This window comes from Chrysochloris asiatica, unplaced genomic scaffold (assembly GCF_000296735.1).
Source record: "Chrysochloris asiatica unplaced genomic scaffold, ChrAsi1.0 scaffold00155, whole genome shotgun sequence".
Lineage (NCBI taxonomy): Eukaryota > Metazoa > Chordata > Mammalia > Afrosoricida > Chrysochloridae > Chrysochloris > Chrysochloris asiatica.
Genome location: NW_006408673.1, coordinates 5225987 through 5233996, shown reverse-complemented (window position 1 = coordinate 5233996; position 8010 = coordinate 5225987). Strand labels below are relative to the sequence as shown.

General features: G+C 41.3%; 3 pseudogenes; all 3 read right to left on the bottom strand.

Moving 5' to 3' along the window:
* LOC102832937 overlaps nt 1-578 on the bottom strand; it is a 3422-nt pseudogene extending 2844 nt beyond the window's left edge.
* A 3429-nt stretch (nt 579-4007) lies between these two features.
* Nucleotides 4008-4283, bottom strand: LOC102841136 (annotated as a pseudogene).
* A 514-nt stretch (nt 4284-4797) lies between these two features.
* On the bottom strand, nt 4798-5049 carry LOC102833325 (annotated as a pseudogene).
* Between the last annotated feature and the right edge of the window lie 2961 nt (nt 5050-8010).

Here is an 8010-nt window from a genome sequence, read left to right as displayed (position 1 = left end):
ACCTCATATGGATGTGAAAGCTGGACAGTGAATAAGGAAGACCGTAGAAGAATTGATGCTTTTGAGTTATGGTGTTGGAGGAAAATATTGAAAGTACCACGGGCTGCCAAAAGAACCAAGAGATCCATTTTGGAAGAAGTGCAGACAGAGTGCTCCTTGGAGGCCAAAATGGCCAAACTTCATCTCACATACTTCGGACATATTGTCAGAAGGGACCAGTCACTGGAGAAGGATATCATTTTTGGTAAGGTGGAGGGTCAGAGAAAAAGAGGAAGACCCCCAACGAGATGGACTGGCAAAGTGGCAGCAGTAATGGGCTCAAGTGTGGCAACAGTAGTGAGGTTGGCTTAGGACCAGGCAGTGTTTTGTTCTGTTGGGCATAGCATCACTATGAGTTGGTACTGACTTGATGGCACCTAACAACAACAACAACGTAAGGTACCTGGTGCAACTTCCATTTCTACAATCCACTGTGTAATTGAATTATGAACACACTTGCCATTTAAAGTCATCCCAGGAGGTGGTTCATTTTGCAAAGCCAACAGTTTTTTCTGTAGTCATTGCTGCATTGACGCCATGATTGCCGTTACTCAGTTTTAAAGAAATAAAATTACATCTGTTCATTGCATTTGTTTGTTTGTGACTGATTCTTATATAAGAATTAAGGCTCAATCAGTATTCTAAGATAGTTGTCTACTGAATGTGGTATAAATCAAGGCCCAGTGGCCAAAACTTAAGATTTACTGAGATGGAAAAATCTGTTTTAATATTCTAATTCTAGTGTAAACAAAATTATGGAGATCTATGTAGGCAAGTATTTTAATTTTGCCTACTTCATGATTTAAAATTTATAGAACTAAAGCAAATTTTCCTCTTTTCAACCTTTTGCAGAAATTGTGGAGTGAGATATTTTAACTAACATTTCCTTTGTTGAGAAGGTCTTTTTTTTTTCCTGAGAAACACTATCTGCCTTGCTATTCATCTGTCCTCCACACAAAAACAAACAAGTAGGCAAGCAAACAAATGAAAAACACCCAAACCAAACCCATTACCTTAGAGTTGATTCTAACTTACAGCTATCATATGGTGGTGGTGTGTTGTGGAGTTGGTTCTGACTCTTAGTGACCCTGCATAGGGTTTCTGAGACTGTAAATCTTTATGGAAAAAGAAAGCTTCATCTATTTTACCAAACAGCTGGTAATTTCAAACTGCTGACATTGAAGTTATTCTGACTTATAACCGCCAAGCTACTAGCACTCCTTCATAGTTACCCTAGAGGGCAGAGTAAAACTGCCCCATAGGGTTTCCAAGGCTATAAATCTTCTTTTTTTTTTTTTGTCCTCAGACATGGTCTAATATTTGGAAACTTTGAGTTCCACCAAGTGAGTCTGCCATGTCCTGGTTTAAAGGAGCCTTGTTAGGCTGGTAATCAAATGGCTCTGCACCACCTCTAAGACTTCTTTCTTACTCTAACACTTTTCTGTATAAAAAATTTGTACGGAGTACTTTGAAAAATACTTTATTTCTCTAACAATTAAACAATTTTGGTTAAAACAACTCTGCCATTTTTGCATTTGAAATGACTCCTTTCTTTTTTAAAAAGCAAACAACTTTTTTTTATTGTGAATTGAGTGAAGGTTTACAGAGAAGATAGTTTTACATTCAACAAATTACGTACTTTGTGTCATCTCAGTGATTGCAGTTCACTTGATACAACACAGTTATCCTGCTTCCTTGCCTGTGGTTTCTATTTGCATTGTACCCACCTTCTCAAAATGTTGCCCTTTTGATTTTTGAATGATTGACCATTTCATGTGTTTCCTCCACCCCAGTATACTTAACTAATGCTTGGCTGAAAATGGGACTATGAAGGTAAGTTATTTTCTCCACTTGAATGGTCAAGGACCATAATCTCTGGTTCCTCCAGTCTCTTTCTGACCAGTAAACCTGGTCTTTTTTTTTTTTTTTCAAAATAATTTTACATTTTGTTCCACATTTTTCTCCCATTCTTTCTGGACCCTGTAATGCAATTCCCTTCAGAGCAGTTGGTAGTGGTAACTGGGCACCATCTAATTCTTCTGGTCTCAGAGTGGTGGAGATTGATGTTCATATGTTCCATTAGTCCATTGGACTAATAGATTCTGTTGTTGTTGCCATACAGTTGGTTTGGACCCATAGCGACTCTGTTTAGGGTTTCAGATGAATGGCTCATGAGTTTGAACCATTGACCTTGTGATTCAAACTGACCTGTGGTCCAGTGCATTATCCTACAGTAAGCTTCTTCAAATCTTAGCCCTCTTCTTTCTTCCACACATGGAGAGACCAGTAGTTGCACCTTAGACGGTTGCTCCTGAATTTTCAAGGTCCCAGCCGCTACTCAACAAAGTAGAATACAGAACATTGTTTTTGTGGACTATGTTATGCCAATTGACCATGGTGTCCCCTGAGACTATGGTCCTGAGTCCCCAGTCCTAGAAACTCATTGCTTAAGTTGGAACCCTCAGCTACTCCACAGGAGAAAGATGAGACAATCCGTTTCCATCAAGATTTATAGACTGGAAAACCCTACTCTGTTACAAGGTTGCTATGAGTTGGAATCAATGCAATGGCAGTGGGATTTTGAAACATTATGAAATAATGCTTATTTAAAAAAATCTAAGTTCTTAGTCACCAGGTCTTTTAATTTTAACCTGAATTTAGTTGTTTCATCACTTTTTCATCTGGAAGAAGTGTTTGGCACATAGTATGCATGAGGCAGCAGAAAATCTTTGCACAAAGCAATTCTAAAAGGTTTGTAACCATCCTTTATGTAATAAGTAATGGAATAATTGAAAAATTGCCTTTAGAAGCAGAATTTTCAGGCCAAATTGAATTCAAGCTAAGACATTTAAGAAGTAGCATGAGACAGACTGGGAGACGTTCAAGGCAGGTTACTTATGCGAAGCTCCACAATGTATTTGATGAAGTCCAGTGCCTAGAGAAAGACATCATGCTTGGTAAAGTAAAGGGTTAGTGGAAAAAGAGGAAGACCCTCAGCAAGATGGATTGATACAATAGCTGCAGCAATGGATTCAAACATAGCAGGACTGTGAGGATGGGGCAAGACCAGGAAGTTTCATTCTGTTGTACATAAGGTCACTGTGAGTTGGAACAGAGTGGATGATGCCTTGACTCCAAGGCACCTAACAACAAATACATTTAAACAAATTGTGCTAAATAAAAATTTGCATTGTATTTTTTAGTCAAGATTTCAATGTAAAGGAGAGCAAAGGGAGAAGGAGTTACATTTGGCTAAAGGCAGATGTAAAATTACATTGCTATTCCAGGTGCTCAAAGAGAAGTACATACTATACTTATGGATATAGTAGCTCAAAATACCAACTGAGAGGGAAGCAATCTTCACATCAAGGATCAATCCTGTCCCCTCTGTACACAGGGTTGATAGGGACGGGCAACTTAGACATTGGCTACCAAAAATGGGGGTGGGCTATCCTATAAAGGCACAAAGTGGTTGGCTTACAAGTTTTCAAGAGGGAGTTTGGTTTCAGAGTGTGTGGGGGAAGGTAGAATTTCCACTGAATAGTTTTCCTCTTATCTAGATGGGGCTGGTGAAAGGAGATGAGGATAGGATTCTTTTTATTCAATAGTGAGTAATTCGTATAATTAATTGTGATTGTCACAATTGTAAAGGTAGAAGTTGTGTAACAAAAAGTAGGGAATACAGGTGGAAACCTGGTTGGCCAGCAGTATGGCAAGACTTGAGGACTCCTGGGCCCAGAGTCAGTGACATAGCCAGAGAGGACTAGAGTGGAGAATAAAGCGTCCAGCTGATAAGATGTGAGGCCATATGCACAAGAACACCCACACTTGCAGATAATACCCACTTGACCTGGCTTTAATGGCTGGATGACCAGAACTCAACTAGAAGAAGAAGAAAGAAGAGGAAAAAAGAGTAATCTGATACAATTTTTTTTTTTTTTTTTCTTTTCTGGCATTGGCTGCTTTATTTAAGGGCTCATGATAGCTGTTTTTTTTCTGGCATTGGCTGCCTCGCAGGCATCTATCCAATCACTGTACACGTCCACAGGTTCTGAGAGATATGTGACAGGTGTCTGGAATTCCTCTAGGCACATGGTACAAGAGATGACTCCAGTGTTGCAGGCACGGTCCATTTTCATGTCACAGGACTTCTTGTGGTTTCAGAAGGGGCGGGTGAACTGCGTCTCTAGAGTGCCTGTCATCTTCTTGGGGGGTGGTTTTTGTTTTGATTTTCTGCACCCCATGTCCCCAGGAGGGTGAACCCTTCCTCCTCTACAAAAGCAAGTCAACATGAAATGGCCTCCCAGGTAATGTGAGTAGTTGGGCCCCCACTAAAGGGGTCTGGAGGTCAGGAGCTTCAAGTCTCAGCCTCAGACGGCAAAGGAAGAGGGCGGTAATAGGAGGTAGGGTGCTGGTGAATGGGTGAGGAGGCTGCAGGGGTCCTGCCGCTGTCTCTGCTGTGTTGGCCTGCACCCAGGGCTGTCAACAAGGAGGCACCAAGGCCCTGGCCAGGGAGGGCCAGCGAGGCCAGTTCAGGCCCCTCAGCCCCAGCGACCACTCTACCCCATGTTTACCCCCCCCACACACACACACACATGCCTGGTCACCCCCAGACATGCTTGCAGCCATGCACACGTACATATGCACACACTTCCACAGAGGGCTGGGACGATTGTGGACCCACACCCTAGACCCCTGGAATTTCTCTGGTTTGGTACCACCAGTGGGTGGGTTGGGAGGGGTGGGTCCTCTGCGCTGCTATTGGTTGGCTGCCTCGCAGGCATCTATCTAATCACTGTACACATCCACAGGTTCTGAGAGATATATGATGGGTGTCTGGAATTCCTCTAGGCACATGGTACAAGAGATGACTCCAGTGTTGTGGGCACGGTCCATTTTCATGTCACAGGACTTCTTGTGGTTGTAGAAGGGGCAGGTGAACTGCTTCTCTAGAGTGCCTGTCATCTTCTTGTTGGGGGGTGGCTTTTGTTTTGATTTTCTGCATCCCATGTCCCCAGGAGGGTGAACCTTGCCTTGTTGAGCTAATCTGATACAATTTGATGAACTTGACCTACACTTATGGATGCAGTAGCCCAAAAGAGGGAACACATCTTTACAGCGAGGATCATTGCTATACCCTTGATACACATGGTAGATAGGGATGGGCAACTTGGACATTGGCTACCCAAAATGGGGGAGAGAGGGCAGCTACAAAGGCAAGAAGTGACTTTCAAGAGGGAGCCTAGATTCAGAGGGTACAGAGGAAGGTAGAATCTCCACTGAGTAGTATCCAATTTGTCTGGGCAGGGCTGATGAAAGGAGATGGGTATAGTACTCATGTGGTACAATAGTGAAAATTTGCTATCAGGACTGACTATGAGGGTTGGAAATGTAAAGGTAGACATTTTGTAGCAAAATGAGGGGAGTGGTTGACTTTGCAGTCTGGGAGCGGAGGTCCCTGGGACCATCAAGGGAGAAGAGCAGAGTGTGGGACCCTATCCAGAGAAGCAGTGATGCCAGAGATGGAGGTAGAGACAATGACGTGGAGAGATGGAGTGGCTGGGGACTCTAGACCCAGGGAGGGAGAAGGGCTGTGTGCTGACGACCAGAGGACAAGCTTGCAGGGTATACCATTTGGTTGGTTGATGATGCATGGAGGGGATTGTAACCATGGCAATGAAATGATATACAATAGGATGAAAGTAAAGCTAATGCTCTCCCATGTAAACTATCACATAATTCACAATAAAACATTAAAAAAAAAAAGGAGAGAATAGTTTATCTTACATTCCAGGAACAGAGGACCCTGGGACCATCAAGAGAGAAGAGCATGAGTGGAACGTGGGACTCTAACCTGGGAAGCAGTGACACCAGAGATGGAGGTAGAGGTGATGGCATAGAGAGGTAGAGCAGCTGAGGACTCTAGACCCATGGAAAGAGAAAGGCTGTGTGCTGGTGGCCAGAAGACTGGCTTCCAGAATGTGCCTTTGGTTGTTTAAACAATTATACACTCTGTGTGTATTCTTTTTTCTACATAAAAAAAAAGAAGGGACATTTCTTGATAAAAGAAATGATCTGTGATGGTTTTGTGGGGAGGAGGAAATGATACATGCACTAGAGGGTAGACACGCACTGACATGGGTGAGGGGGCAGGGAATATAGAACTGGAGGGAGGTTGGCAGAGGAAAGATGGGGGTGGTGGGAGACACAGGGAATAATGCAGTGGTTAAAGTGAATAATTGTAGTTGTTAAATGCCATTGAGTCAATTCTGACACATAACGGACCTGTATAGGGTTTCCAAGGAGCAGCTGGTGAACTTGAAACACCAATCTTACAGTTCAAATGACTTTGCAGTCTGACACATTAGCCTACTGTGCCACAGTAAATGCTATTAACCGTTGGTGCATGGAGGGGATTGCAACCATGTAACAAAGCAAAGTATATGATTTGTTGAATGTAAAATTGATGACCTGCTCTGTAAACCTTCACTCAATTCACAATAGAAAGTTTAAAAAACCAACAACAACAAAAATAAAATACAGTGAATAATGCAAGTATAGAAAAAAAAAAGAGAGAGAGAGAGAGAGAAGTATGTATAGGGAGAAAACTCAGCTACTTTTCATTTATGCCTGGTAGATATTTTTTAACTAAGTGCTTTTTAGAAGACCCATATTAATAAATTTTGTTGGTTATCATCAACAAAGATTTCACACCCACTAGATAGCGCATGATTTTAAAGTATTACATATCAAAGGCAGAAAGGAGTCATTTCTCACAAGTAGATATATGCACACTGATGTTCCCTGCAGCACTATTCATAATGTCAAAAAGATGGTGACAGCAGTGCCCATCAATGGAAGAATGGATAAGCAAACATTGGTACATACACGCATAATGCACACAACAGACTACCATGCTACACTGAAGAATAATGATGAATCTCTGAAATACTTTGTAACAGTGATGAATCTGGAGGATATTATGCTAAGTGAAATTAGTCAATCACTAATGGACAAATAGTGTATGAGACCATTATTGTAAAAACTTAAAAAAAGATTTTCCTTCTAAAAGAAACATTCTTTGATGATTACCAGGGTTGGGAGGAAAGCAGAGTAATTCACTGACTAGAGGGCAGACACATGTCAGCTTGAGTGAAGGGGAGGGCAATGTATAAGAAAACGGAGGGTAGTAGAAGAAGATGAAGACAGGTGAAGACATAGGGAGGTATGTATGGGCTAAAGGGGATAGAAGGAAATAGTGATGTATACACCATGATTATATATATATATATATATATATATATATCTCACAAATATGTAAGAGTTTGAAAGAGGATATTTGCACGTGGGTATTTACCTTTCCTGAAAACACTATTATGAATGTGGTGTAGCATACAGTGGGCAAAGTGATAAAAACTTCCTAGATAATATCAAAGACTTTGCATAGTCAATAAGACACAAGTAAACATCTTTCTGATATTCTCTGCTTTAAGCTAAGTTCCATCTGACGTCAGCAATGTTATCCCTTGTTTCATGTCCTAGTCTGAATCTTGCTTGAACTTCTGGTTGTTCCCTGTCAATGTACTGCTGCAGCTGTTTTTGAATTATCTTGAGCAAAATTTTACTTGCATGTGATATTAATGATGTTGTTCAGCCATTTCTGCATTCTGTTGGGTCCCTTCTCATTGGAATGGGCACACACAAAAAATAAGGATCTTTTCAATCGTTTGGCTAAGTAGCTGTCTTCCAGAATTCTTGGCAGAGATGAGTGAGTGCTTCCAGTGCTGCATCAGTTTATTGAAAGATTTCAATTTGTATTCCATCAATTCCCAGAGACTTGTTCTTTGCCAATGCCTTCAGTACCCCTTAGAATTCTTCCGTCAATATCAATGATCATGATATTGATATTGATCATTGATCATGATCATGATATTGATCAATCCTAAAAGTGATCATAATATTGGTTTCCTC